The sequence below is a fragment of the Vulpes lagopus genome, chromosome 10, assembly GCF_018345385.1.
Source record: "Vulpes lagopus strain Blue_001 chromosome 10, ASM1834538v1, whole genome shotgun sequence".
NCBI classification, from domain to species: domain Eukaryota; kingdom Metazoa; phylum Chordata; class Mammalia; order Carnivora; family Canidae; genus Vulpes; species Vulpes lagopus.
This window is the reverse complement of record NC_054833.1, coordinates 33,995,941-34,009,662: the sequence shown is the minus strand read 5'-3', so window position 1 is coordinate 34,009,662 and position 13,722 is coordinate 33,995,941. Positions and strand designations below refer to the sequence as shown.

The window sequence follows — 13,722 nt, the reverse complement described above, 5'->3', positions numbered from 1 at the left end:
GTTCCTTGCCACAGTTTGAAGAACTCAAGGGTACAAACAATACACAAAGTAAAGGAAAGTAAGGTTTCAGCTTGGAGACCCCTTGAGGGGGATGATCATGGCCTGTCTAGACATAAAAGAAGGAAGCCATTCATTAAAGGTCAGAGGATGATAAAAGCATCTGGAATGCTCAAGCCTTTTGTGGCCACAGGTTGGTAATGGAAAAGCCCCTTGACCATCCCCACATACCCCCTGGCCCAATTATATTCCGTGGTTTTACAAACTCATTTTAGTGACTAGTCATTTTAGTGACTACAGATGAGTGTTTCCCCATCCGTAGAATGGAGACCATGATGCGGGACAACCCTGCAGGGCGGGCATAAGGAGAATCTTGGGTTCAGGTTTATCTACAGATTTATCTCCTTGCTGCAATCCCACAAAGCGAACCCCCTGCCCCTGCCCTTCCCCACTCCCTTCCTGGCATTTCTCCTCTGTGGGGAAGCTCCCAATGGTAGGCCGTGCAGCGCAGAGCAAAGGCTGGTGCCAACACCGCTCGAGTTCTCCTGAGGCCCAGGCGCGGCGTCAAAATGAGCAAACCCACGGCTGCAGCTGCTCAACCAGCCTTCATGGAGCACACGGCTTGTGAGCTTTCTGATCATAGGTGTTTGTGACACTGTGTCTCGGTGGGGTTGTGGCTCCGCATTTAGCCACGGAATAAACAATGTTCTGGTAATTGTCGGGTCATCACTGTTTACTTCTACTGTTATTTTTATTTAAGAAAGCCCTTTTATTCTTTGGGCTCCAGGAAGAGGGCATTCCTATAATTTTCTTCACTGTCTCCCTCTAATGAGGTCTAAGTTCAGGCAAAGGGAGTCAGGCAGTTTTAGAAGGAGTGACACAGCAACAAAGTTGACCTCAGCTGGGACAGTTAAACATAACTCTCTCCTCGGGGTGATGAATTAGTTCTGGATCCTGTAGCCTGGCTGAAATGTGAGAAAGTGATTAGAGCTGGGTACTCCAGCTAGGTTTAAGTTAACCATTTCTTTTCCCAGTTAAGTGTTTTTTTTTTTTTTTCTCCCTGAATAGGGAAGCATTCCTCTTGCCAAACCCCATAATCCAGTGCTCTGCAGTTTTCATTTTATAGATTTTTTTTAAAAAAGATTTCATTTATTTATTCATGAGACACACAGAGAGAGTGAGAGATACAGGCAGAGGGAGAAGCAGGCTCCCTGCAGGGATCCCCATGTGGGACTCGATCTCAGGACCTCAGGATCTCAACCTGAGCCAAAGGCAATCACTCAACCACTGAGCCACCCAGGCGTCCCCATGTTATAGATTTCTTTTTTAAGATTTATTTATTTATTTGAGAGAGAAAGAGAGAGTGTGCATGCATGCGTATGTGCACAAGCAGAAGGAGAGGGAGAGAGGACCTCAAGGAGACACCCTGCTGAGCGTGGAGCCCAACACATGGCTCCATCTCACGACCCTGAGATCATGACCTGAGCCAAAGTCAAGAGTCAGATGCAAAAACGGACTGTGCCACCCAGAAGCCCCTGTGATTTCCCTTTTAACTTTATGTTACAGAATCCATTGCCAACAATCTGAGCTCGGCCACACCAGAAGGATGTTCTCAGCCAAGTAAATTCACCCCTTTGTTTTAGTGTTTACTTCCAGTTCCTACATCCCAGCCCACCAGGGGTGGCATCTAGTATCATTTCATCTCTAATGTTGTGAGTGGGTTAAAAGGATCATGTCTTAGAATGCCTAAACTAATGGAGCCTCTCTCCCCCACACCTCCCCCCTCCCCCTTCCTCCCCTATCTTCCTGGCCTTCGGTTGGCTGAGAACAGTAGGAACCCATAACAGACAGCGTGTCATCCATTGCTGACAGCCTCGGTGCTATAATATGGGCCTGCCAAGCCCATTACAGTAATGACAGCATTGCAGAATTAGAACACTCACTCCTACATAGAGAAGAAAAAATGGGGGAGAGAGGGGGCAGGGCTGGAATCTTGTGCTACTTTGCATTCTTCCTCTTTTTCTCCTCTTGGGATATGGCATTATTCCTCTTTCATTTTCTCATGTTCCATTAAGAAGATAAGCAAGCGTGCAACCGTGTATCCCCGAACCAGCATATGTGTTTTCAGAGAAGGAGGTGGCTTCACTTGGGTCTTGGGGAACCGTCCAAGAGATTATTGTGCCTCACGGTGGAGCTAGCAATGCTGCTCCATTATCATTTCCCCAACCGGGGCAGGCTCACGGACGTGCTTTGCTGGGGCTTTCATGATCTCAACAGGCACTTATGGAATTAACTTTCTGCCTTGGGCAGGGGGAGGGGGTGCTGCAAAATTTAATGATCATCTTTCTGACTGGGGATCATAAAGTGCTGTTGATAATTATGATAATTAAAGTGATTTGCTTACAGTAATTAGTCCCTAGGACTCCCTTGTGGAGGTAGGAGAAAAGGAATGTTCCATCTGGCATGTGGACAAACTGAGGCAAAGAGGGCTGAGGTCAAAGACAAAGTACCGGTCCTGTCCGGCCACAGAGACTGGTCCAGGTGCACAGACTGAGGGTTCTGCATCGAGGAGGGGGTGCAGAAGGGGCTGCTTCCTGGGTAAGGTGCACATTCAGCACGAGATACAGGGGGCTGGTTTAATGCAGCAAAGAGATGTGCTGCCCAGAGACCCCTGGAGCTCCTGCTGCATGTGGATGTTGAGGAACGATGCTGGAAGCTTATCGGTGGAAGTGCTGGGCTTCCCAGGGGGTATCGGTTCAAATGGGGAGACAAAGGGACCAGTGGCACACACTAGGACACAGGAAGAGACAACAAGCCTAGGAATCAGCCTCGCTTTCTGTGCTTTTTTCTACTAGGCACCCAGCCCAAGGGTCAAAGGACCTCTTGGAAAGGGCAAGGGCATTTTCTACCAAATCTGATGAGAAGGGGCTGGTGGCACCATGCTTGGGGCAAGGGGTAGCTCCTGCCATTAGTAATCAGGCTCCAGAGACCTGAGGGAGCCCCTCTGAGCTCTTGGTTTCTTTGTGGCCTGAGTCTGCTTTGGGGACAGACATTCCCAGGGCCTGCTGAAGCCAGAAACCTGGGCCGACAACTGACTATAGGGTAGCAAGGAATGACGGAGGGAGTCGTGAGCCTCAGGTCAGAATCGTGGCCTCACTGCTTGTTTAGGCGGCTTGTCCTCTAGAAGCACCGCTTTACCCATGAATGGGGAGAGTAACTCATGCTGCTCAGGGCAGCGGTGGGAACCGATGCTTCTGGAAGCACCCAGCCCAGATACATTGCAGTATCGTAGTGCTGGGGACATGTTCGTTTTCTTTCTTTCTTTCTTTCTTTCTTTCTTTCTTTCTTTCTTTCTTTCTTTCTTTCTTTCTTTCTTTCTTTTTCTTTTTTTCTTTTCTTTTTCTTTTCTTTCACCAATCTAATATATATATATATATATACATATATATATATATATATATATGACATAAGACTTTATATTAGTCTCAGGTATACAATATAATGATTCAATATTGATGTACCTAGTGAAATGATCACCACAGTAAGTCTTAACCTTCATCATCATATTTAGTTACAGTGTGTGTTTTTTTATTTTTTTTATTTTTATTTATTTATTTTTTATTATTATTTTTTTTTATTTTAATGAGAATTTTTAAGATCTACTCTTAGCATATACAAATATACAATAAGTATTATTAATTATAGCCACCATTATATCCCCAGGATATAATTATATCCCCAGGACTTATTCATTTTATAATTGGAACTTTGTACTTTTTGACCTCCTTCACCCATCTTGTGTCTCCCAACCCACCTCTGACAAGCAACCATCTATCTGTTTTCTGTATCTATGAATTTGGCTTTTTGATTTTTTTTAAGATTCCACATATAAGTGAGATCATACGGTTTATGATCTCATAGTGTTTCTTTGTCAGACTTATCTCACTTAGCAGAATGCCCTCAAAGTCCATTCATGTTGTCACAAATGGCAAGATTTCCTTTGCTCGTGGCTGAGTAATATTCCATTGCATGTAGACACCACATTTCTTTATCTAGTCATCCATCTACGGACACTTGGATACTTCCATATCTTGACTATTGTAAATAATGTTGTAATGAATATGAGAGTGCATGCATTGGACAAGTTAATTTCCATTTCCTCAGATGAGTACTCAGAGGTGGTTTTGCTGGATCATATGGTTGTTGGTTTTTAAATTTTTTTTGAGGAGTGTCCATACTGCTCCCAAAGTGGCTGCACCAATTCCCACCCACGATGCAGAAGGGTTCTCTTTTCTCCACGTCTTCACCAACACTTGTTACTGACCTTCGATTTCTTTCTTCTTACTGTTTTAAAGGACCACGTCAGACATTCCATCAACAGGTGTTTATTAGGAGGTTAAGAACCTCCTAAATGTTCAATCCAGTGCTAGAGAGGTGTAAGAAAGGAAACTTGCCAGTAAGAACCCAGTAAAGTCATGAATGTAAAAGATTAAGTAGGATTTGCTGCAAAAATTGATCAATACTCTGTGGCTGGCAATTTAATTGGTGAGGTAAGGTTCAGACATAAGAAATGCTCAGAAGCCAGTGCAAGGCAAGAGGTAATCAAATGTTAAATTATCTAGTGATAATTTTCTAATGTCCCCATAAGCAATAAGATGAAGTCCAAATAATCTTCATGGGATCCACAGTTCCCTGAATATCTCTCCATCTTTAAAACTTTAAAACTTAAAACCCCCTCAAAACTTCAAAACTTTATGGCTTCTTATATGAGCCTTGTCCAGTAACTATCACTCATTTAAAAAAATTTTATCCAACTACTCATCCATCCTTCCACCCATCCACCCATCCATCTATCCATCCACTCATCCATCCATCCATCCATCCACCCACTTTTTCTACAAATATTGAGTGCTTACTATGTGCAGATACTGTATATCTCACATCTCTGAGAAGACATGTGATTATTCAGGCAGGCTATAGGTCTTATAAACTTGGTTTAATGTGTTGAGAAGTGACAGACATAAATAAATAAGATAGATTAAAACAACAAAAAGTGCAAAGGACAAAGTAAAACAGGGTAATTGGTGACTAGAGATAGGTTGGAGGTCTACTTTGGATGGGGTAGAGATAGGACATTTGAGCTGAGACCTGAATTGGGAGAGTCCTCTCCCCAAAATGGAGAGAGTAGAGCTGAGGACAGAGAGTTCCAGGTGGGTGGAAAAGCCAGCATGAATGAAGGTCTGGAGGTGGGAATGGGCTGGGTGTCTTTCAGGGAGGCTGCCACAGCTGGAGCTTGATAAGCCTGGGGCAAAGGTGGCATGGCATGATGTCTGAGCAGAAGGCAGTGGCTAGAATGTGGCAGGCCATGCCAACCATGGCAAGGTGTCGACACTGCTTTCTAAGTGGGTGGGAGCCAGTGAAGTGTTTTAAGCAGAAAAGTAATGTGATCTGCTTTGAGTTTCAAAATCTTTCAAAACAAGCAGTACTTATAGTTTCCAAAATACACATTTCCATGCCTCTGCATTGGCTGTCTCCTGGGATCTCCTTTCTGCATCTTGTTTACCTATCAGTCTCCTATGCAGACTTTTGAGAGGTAACTCAGGCATCTCTTCCTCTGCGAAGCCTTCCCTGGCCTTCCCGTAGGCCCAACTCCTGCCAATCCCTCCTCTTTCTTTCTCCTGTGCTTCATACACACCTCTAATATTGCACAAAGTCTAATACACTGCCATTGCCAGCTTACATGTGTCTCCTCTAGCAAAGGGCCTGGAACATGGTAGGGGCTTAATAGATTTGATAAGGGCCAGCAGTCAGGGTAGACTTCATGGAAGTAAATCTTGAAGGATGGATAGAATTTTGATAGATGATAAAGAGAGGTCAGCGTCATACAAATCTTGCAATATCTGCTCAAGTCAACATGAGACATGTTTGGGAAGATACTGTCATCAAGAAGGGGAGCCCACCCCAGTGAAACCATGCAATCTTCCCCTCTCTCCACTATAACACCACACAGCAGTTAATGAATGTGATAGATGCTGATTTGCATATGATCTTCATGCATTTTGCATATTTCCATTTAACACTGAAATGCACAAACTTCTCAGTCTCCTAGTTCCTTCCTCCATCTAGCAACTTTTAATTAAGTGTCTCCTGAATCTCCTGCACAATGCTAGGCCCTGTGAAGGATGAGGAAGTAGAAATTTGTCCTTGGTGAGTTCATATGCTATGGCTCCTAGGGAAGAGAGAGAAAGAATACAATCAGTTCCAGCCCGGGTTCTGGAATCAGAAGAGGTGGGTCTCAGTATGGATTCTGATGAGTGGTAAGACCTTGGACAATTGACTCCAACTTTCTGAGCCTTGAATTCCCCATTTATAAAATGAGGGTAGTAATACATACTTAGTAGGGTTGACTCAGCAGAGTCTTGGGCACACAGCTAGAGCTCTGTGAGTAACTGTGTTGATTGATATTGTTCTTCCTAGATCCCTCGATGGGAGGATTTGCAGATCCCATTAAAAACTCCTAGTTAGGGGATCCCTGAGTGGCTCAGCGGTTTAGCACCTGCTGTAGGCCTAGGGCATGATCCTGGAGTGCCAGGATCAAGTCCCATATCGGGCTCCCTGCATGGAGCCTGCTTCTTCCTCTGCCTCTCTCTCTCTCTCTCTCTGTATCTCTCATGAATAAATAAATAAAATCTTAAAAAAAAAAAACCCTCCTAGTTAGACTCCTTGCACATGCATCCAGCTCCTTCCTTCCTCCCTTCCTTCCTTCTTTCTCCAGTTATGAACAGAATCCGCCCATTTACTTCCCTTCTCTTCTCTTGCCTTCAGGGTGCGGCAGACAGATCATAAATTGATATTCCCCTTGACCTACAGACACCCGGAAGAGCCTTCTGGTTGCTTCCAAGACTTCTGCTCTGTCCCCGCCCGTCAGTCACTTCCTCTCCTTACTACAGCCTCAGTGGCACGTGAGGTCAGTGAGTGGGTTGAAAGAGCTCAGACACATGTATGGTGTGATTCATTTGCGCCAGGGGATTCTGAATAGATAATAATCGTCTGCAAGTGGCAATTAACAGAATCTTTTTAAAAATGCCTTGATGGTTATAAAATGGAAGGCGAAACCCATCATGCCTCTTGTTGCAAGTAATTACGGAGGCGGCTGTTATGTACAGGTTTTGAACGACCTGATATTTCCACCCAGTCATGCCGAACAAGAAGAGTCCCTCAACTCTCATCCTGGGATCTCCTCCTCAAAGATGATGCTGGAGGAAGACCCCCTTTGGCTTCTTCCCGAAGCCTGGGCCTTGGCTCCACCTGTCATCCTGGGCATGAAGGAGAAGGGCTGGTCAGCACCTTTCAAAGACGGAAGGAGCAGAGGCAGGAACTGACATTTTCCACAAAGGGTTATATGCTAAGTCTCATGTGAGTGGCTTTTGCTCCTGTGATCGCCGACATCCCTAACCAAACTGGCAAGCAAAGTTTTATCCTCCCGCTTTATTATTATTTTTTTTAACAGAGGCAGAAACAGAGGTTTAGAGAGGTTATATGATTTGCTTGAGGCCATTAGGCCCAAGTGAGGATTATACTTTGAAGCGCCCAGAGAGCCCAGCACTCTACGGGGCTGCCTGCATTTCTCCCTCTCAGTGTTTAAAACTGTTATTCATTATCCCTTCATCTAGTACTTGTTTGCCTCTTTTCCTAGCTCTGTGGTTGACTTTACCGGGGTAGGGTGTCGCTGTCTTTCATAGTCAGTGCTGTATTGCCCGCGTCTGCCTTGATGCTTGCAAGTACCTGTGCTGAATGAATGACTGGCTTCCTCTGCAGCCATGAACGTTAGGAGTGACCGATGTAAGATCATCTGGTGGTCAATCAACATCTTTATTCAAAGACATTGTCACGTGCAACAGCAGATTCGGTCCATACTAATCTAGCTAGACATGGCTTTTGTCCTGCAGGAATCCACCCCTGAAACAAAGACCTGAGACCCATCTCCACAATTCTTCAGTTGATGGGCTTAGTGTTGATGAAGAGAAAACAGCATCCTCTTGCCTCAGCTGTATCATAATATCCTCAGATGCAGTCCTGCCTCCTGAAAACCCTCTTCTGCACCTGCTTCCCGTCTAAGGTGGTGGGAGGGGCTACTTTCTGGAAACCACAATCTCTCCACCTGCTTGGAGGGCAGGGAGACTCCAGAGGATTCCCTGGGCAGAGAGAACCAGCGCAGGCTCTCATCTGTCCTAGACTACTACACCTGCCGGGGCAGGTTTGACTAAATCTCCAAGTGTTAGTTGGGAGGAAAGATGTACTGCATATTAAAAACAAAAACCAACGGTAAGATTTTGGGTAGGGGGATTCAGGAAGAATACCAATTGTTCTTGGTCTTTTTTTTTTTTTCTTTTTGCAAGAGCAGACCGTCAAACTTGAGGCTGCTGTGACAGTTTTGAGATAGAGAACAAGTATGCAGGTGAAGCATCAAGCGCCATGCCTCACAGGGATGGCTTGTAATCTGAAGAGGTTTGGGAGGAGGAAGCTTCAGTCACAGGGTGAAAGGGGCAGGTCAATGGTCAGGCAGGTAGGAAAGAGCAAAGGGGAAGGGCAAGCTGCTAACGGATTTTAATCATTTTTCAAAAGGTGCGTATCTTCTTTGTACTCACTCCCCCACCCCCAATGCTTCCACTGGGGATACCTTGGAGTGTCCAGGCTGGCATTTCTTTTTTTTTTTTTTTTATTGGAGTTCAATTTGCCAACATATAGCATCAGGCCAGCATTTCTAAGTGTCCCGACAGACCACTTGTGATGAAGTCACCTGGGGGTCCCTTAAAGGAACCCAGCTTCCTGGGGTACAGTCGTAGTGCCTCCTGCCACCTGCTCTGGGTGTGTTTCTTCCCAGGTTCCAAGTGGCTACTTCCTCATTGGTCAGGTTGCAGGGTCCAGGCCCCCAGTGCTCATTCCACAGCTAATGAATCAGGATCAGGGCTGGGAGTCTGCCTGGTTGAAGACTCCCCAGGAGATTCTCACAAACATTAGAACTGGGCCACCGAGCTAAGTTACGTCCTGCAGCTTTGTCATGTGGAGTAAGCTAGGCAATTATTTGGTGGCATCAGTGATCTTGGGCAAACTGCTAAGGGTAGTTTGGTTCTCTGCAAAGTTCCAACAGGGGAAGGACTCTCTGCATCTCATTTACCAGAGCTGTCAGACTCCTAAAGTCCTGAAAATGAAGGAATCTTTGAAATCACTGCCATTCAGGTTCCTGACGTTATAGGGCTGTGATGGTTCATTTCATGTGTCAACTTGGTGAGGCCATGGTGCCCAGAATTTTGGTCATACATATTCTTGATGTTTCTGTGAAGATGTTTTGGGATGAGATTAGCATTTAAGTAGGTGGACTTGGAGTAAAGCAGAGTGGCCTCCTATATGCTCTACTTGTGATGGTCTTCATCCAATTTGTTGAAGGCCCAGGTTGAACAAAAATTGACCCCACTCTGAGCAAGAAGGAGTCCTGACAGCAGACCACTTTTGGACTTGAGCTGTAACTCTTCTGGGACCACCCTGAAGACTTTGGACTTCTCAGGCTCTGCAATCATGTAAGCCAATTCCTTAAAATAAATCTCTCTCTATATATATATACACACACATGTCCTGTCGATTCTTTCTCTGAAGAACCCTGACTCATTCAAGGTCCAATGAGATATGCAAATTAAAGCTGGGTTTAGAACCTAGGTCAGGGCAGAAATGCAAAAGTGATGGAAACAACTCACAGTTCTCCTTACAGGGAGAGCACTAGCTTCTGTCACAGGAAGGGTGTCAGGCTTGTGCATGTGTGTGTGTGTGTGTGTGTGTGTGTACACATGCAAACCTGTGTGTTTCCCTGTGAGCTCTTTGGAGCCCAGGACCTGCATGCTTTGCTTGTCTCTATAGTCCTAGTCCTTAACAAGAAACCTTGCAGAGAGTATTTAGTGAGTGACAGATGAAAAACAAAAACTTTTGTGACTCTACATGATTTGGATACCTCTGGGCACTTTCCAAAGCTTCAGGCAGCAGGACACATTCTAGTCCATTCCCTCTGCTCCCTGCCCCTTGTCCCCCTCAGGTATCTTGACAGATAGGAAAGAGGCCGGGGAAAGGGGTTGTAGGGCCTCTGACCAGATGCAGAAATGATGGGGGTCCTGGAGGTAACAGAGCGAACACAAAAGCCCCTTTTACCAAATGTCTTCTCTGTGGCTGGTGCTCTGCTAGGTACGTGTGTACAGGGTCTGACATGTCAAGATAATGAAGATAATGAAGTAGACGTTAATTCTTTCTCAAAAATAAATGAAGAAGGGGCAGGAAACAGAGATGGGAGTTAGGGGCAAGGGCCCTTAAAGCCTAACCCAAACCCCTGCAGGAAATAAAGCCCTCGGAAGGAATACCTCATGTATACCAGGAGGGAGAAGGGGCTCGGGGTCCATGCTAGGTCACCTTAGTCGCCTCTAGCTGTGGTGTCCAAAGCCCATGCACTCGGTCCCCTGGGCAGCAGAGTGGGGCCTCTGGGGCCTTTGGGATGGGCATTGCCCTCAGATACACAGGCGGAGGGGGCCTCAGGAGGGGTTAGGATTGACTTATGAATTATGGCATTTTGCTTTGGTTTTCAGAGCTCTGGGATACTCATACCCAGGACACCATGCATGCCCTCACCCAAACCAAGTGCAGCGTGCATGTTTGCAGTGTACAAACAGGGGAGGGCCGAGGGTGGATTTGGCCTCCTGTACCCCAATATTGCATCTGCATGACCTGCGTCTCCCCCAGAGGCAGACCGGGGCTCCCGTCAAGTTCTTTCAGCTCCAGCTGGAAAGATTCTCCTTTGGACAGCTGGGCCCTTGGGCTGGGTGGATTTCTCCAGGGCAGGGCTCTCTCTCCGAGACGCTGACCTATCTTCCGAGCCAATGGGATCTGCCATCCTCAATGGGAGGCGAGCTGACAGCCGGCTCCTGCTGCAACACAGCTTCACACTCTGCAAAGCTTCTATTTTTAAAGGTGCTGCTCTATTAACAAGGCCTGGACACGGTCTGTAAGCTTCCTGACCCCCACAGCACCCCGGGATGAGCCCCTTGCTGGGCCCCAGAACTCTGGCATGTGGTTCATCTTAAAAAAATAATGACCGAACTTCTCAACATGCTATTGATAACCAGCTGTCCAGTGCACTTGAGTATGTCTACGCAGCTGGGGCAAACAACAAATACCCAACTCCCAGGTCCCCGAACAGCTACTAGTTCTTAGAAATCACTGCCTCCACCTCCAGTGGTTCTGAAAAAAAAAAAAAAAAAAAAAAAAAGCAAAACCGTGGGAGGCGAGCAAAAGAAGCTGTTTGCCAGATGCACTCACTTAAGGAGTCTATTGATTTAAAAATTCAGATAGATTGGACGTTGGTGCCCGATGGCAAAATAGGATCTCCCCAGTCCCACTCAGCTAAGCACCAAGTCACATATCTCTCCCAGCAGCACGGACACGTCTAATTAAGTTAACTTTGTCTAAGGTACACAGGCAGTGGTAACTCCTTCATTGAGGTGCCCATCTTAACTCCCTAGGAGATAAAGGAGTCCTGGGACAGTGTCACTTCCCTTTTCTTCCCGGGACGGCCATGTCCCTCCTCTGAGCATCCCCTATCCATCCCTCAAAACTCAGCCGAGCAGCCCAGCCAGGCCTTGTCCAGTGTCCAGGCCTCGGGGGCAGCCCTGAGCCTGTCCCAGTCATTCTGCTGCATAGAAAGTGCTCAAGAAATGTTTCCTAATAGAGATTGCTTTTCGTGTCCTAGAAAATGCCTTTTGTGGATGGGATTTTTAAATTTTTATTTTTCAGCCTGATATGGACCCGGAGGGGCAAATGCTGTAATTTGCTTCTTCTAGATGAGGGAGCCCAGCTGGGATTTGAATTGTCTTCTCTCAAGCAAAGTCTGGGGGCTCTCACACCACACTGGCAATGTCCCTGTTCTTTTTACCTACAGGACTCGGACAAACAGGCTGCCTCAAGAACCCTGACTTCTGTGGCTTGGAGAACACCAGCCCTTCCTATGGGTCAGAGAGGCCCAGGGGCTCTCTAGAGAAGCGCCCCTAGAGAGCAGTCAAGCTGGCTTGGGGGCCTGTGGAGCCCCCTTCTCTTTGGGGGCTTTCTGTGTCTCACCAGCCCTGCTGGGACCCTGGCCTCCAGAAGCTTACCCAGCCTGTGTACAGGGGGTTTCTCTCCCTAGGCCCCTCCCCTCTCCCCCTACGAGGTCCCTTCAAGGCCTCCCACATCCAGGCCAAAGCCCTACGTGCCTTGTCCAGGAGCTGCCCGGGCCTGCATGGGCCCCACAGTGGGCCCAGCAGAGGGCGACACAGCTGCCCGACAGGAAAGAGGACCCCGCCCCTCCCTTCTTCCCTTCTTCCCCCACTTGGCGATTGCCAGGAGGTGAGGGGGTGCAACTCAAACCCCCCGTTTTCTGCCACAGAGGAGTAGGGTTGGGCAGACCAGCCTCTCACCCCCACCCCCTGCGAGCCCCCACCTTGCTTTGTCCAGACACATGTATCTCGCAGATTTTCTAAGGACCACAAAACAAAAACAAAAACAAAAACAAAAAAACAAACAAAAAAACCATAAAACAACAAAAACAAAAAATACACAAAAAAAATCTATAAAAAAAAGGAATTAAAAACTTTCAGAGAATTACTATTTACTTTATTAACTTACGGATTTATTATATAAATATATATTCACCTAGCAACAAAAAAAAAAAAAAAAAAAAAAAGAGGAGCTTTTTTTGCAAGAAGGAGCTCCGGTCTCTCCGAGGCTCTGTTCATACTTCAGACAGGGTGGGGTTAAGAGCCTGGGGAATGGACTGCAAGTTCCAGATGAAGTTTCCTGAGATACTGGGCAGCGGGCACGGGAAGAGTCAGAAGACCTGGGTTTGGGGTCTTGGCGTCTGTGCCATCTTCAGCAGGTGATGAAGCCTCACAGAACCAACGGCTGAATGAAGACACTGCCACCTACTTCTCAGGGTGTTGGTGAGAATCAGATGAGAGGATGTGTAGGTGTCATAACAACATACCCTGCAGGACATTGGCTGCAAGACTGGGTCCACCTGGGGTTTCAGTACCAGGTGAGCAAACAACAGGGTAAATTCAGGTCCCTTAAGAGAGACTGAGTCTTCTCCTAGTCATAGGGCCTCACCTGACCCAATGTACGGCATCCTTCCAAAGCTCGCATAAGCTGAACCAGTCTCTGGGACAAACCGAGGATTTTGGAGTTGCAGGAGTAAACAATTAAAATTTTGTAGTCATCTGACAAGAACACCAAGGCTCCTTAGTGGAATGCCCTTTTTTCGCTTCACCAAGTCTTCTGCCTAATGTTTCTCCCCATGGGAAGAATTTTTTAGTGGGCCCTTGGGGCTGGGGGCTCACACTCGGCCAGCAGCGCCCTAGCCTTCCTGGCATTGCCCGGAGCAGCCAAGATGAAGCCCAGGAGAGCAATGTCCATGTGAGGCCTTTGGGGAGGTCTTAGAAATTTGGATTTGCAACCACAGGTGCCCCGTGTGGCTTCTTGAGAGATGCTGGCACTGCCATCTGTTGGGTGTGACCACACTTCAGATGTCAAGAGAGAAATTCACTGTCTCCTCTCGGCAGGACCCCGGAGCAGCATCACCAGCCAGACTGCAGTGCGGGAACACTCGAGGCCTCCGAGCCGGACTCCACGCCCACGCTGCAGTCTGCTGCTTGAAAA

The 13,722-nt window shown here is 46.8% G+C and overlaps 1 protein-coding gene across 2 annotated transcripts in view; it reads right to left on the bottom strand.

Moving 5' to 3' along the window:
- Positions 1 to 13,722, bottom strand: part of KIRREL3 (kirre like nephrin family adhesion molecule 3) — a 540,945-nt gene that overhangs the window by 319,561 nt on the left and 207,662 nt on the right. The gene's annotated exons all lie outside the window — the stretch shown is intronic.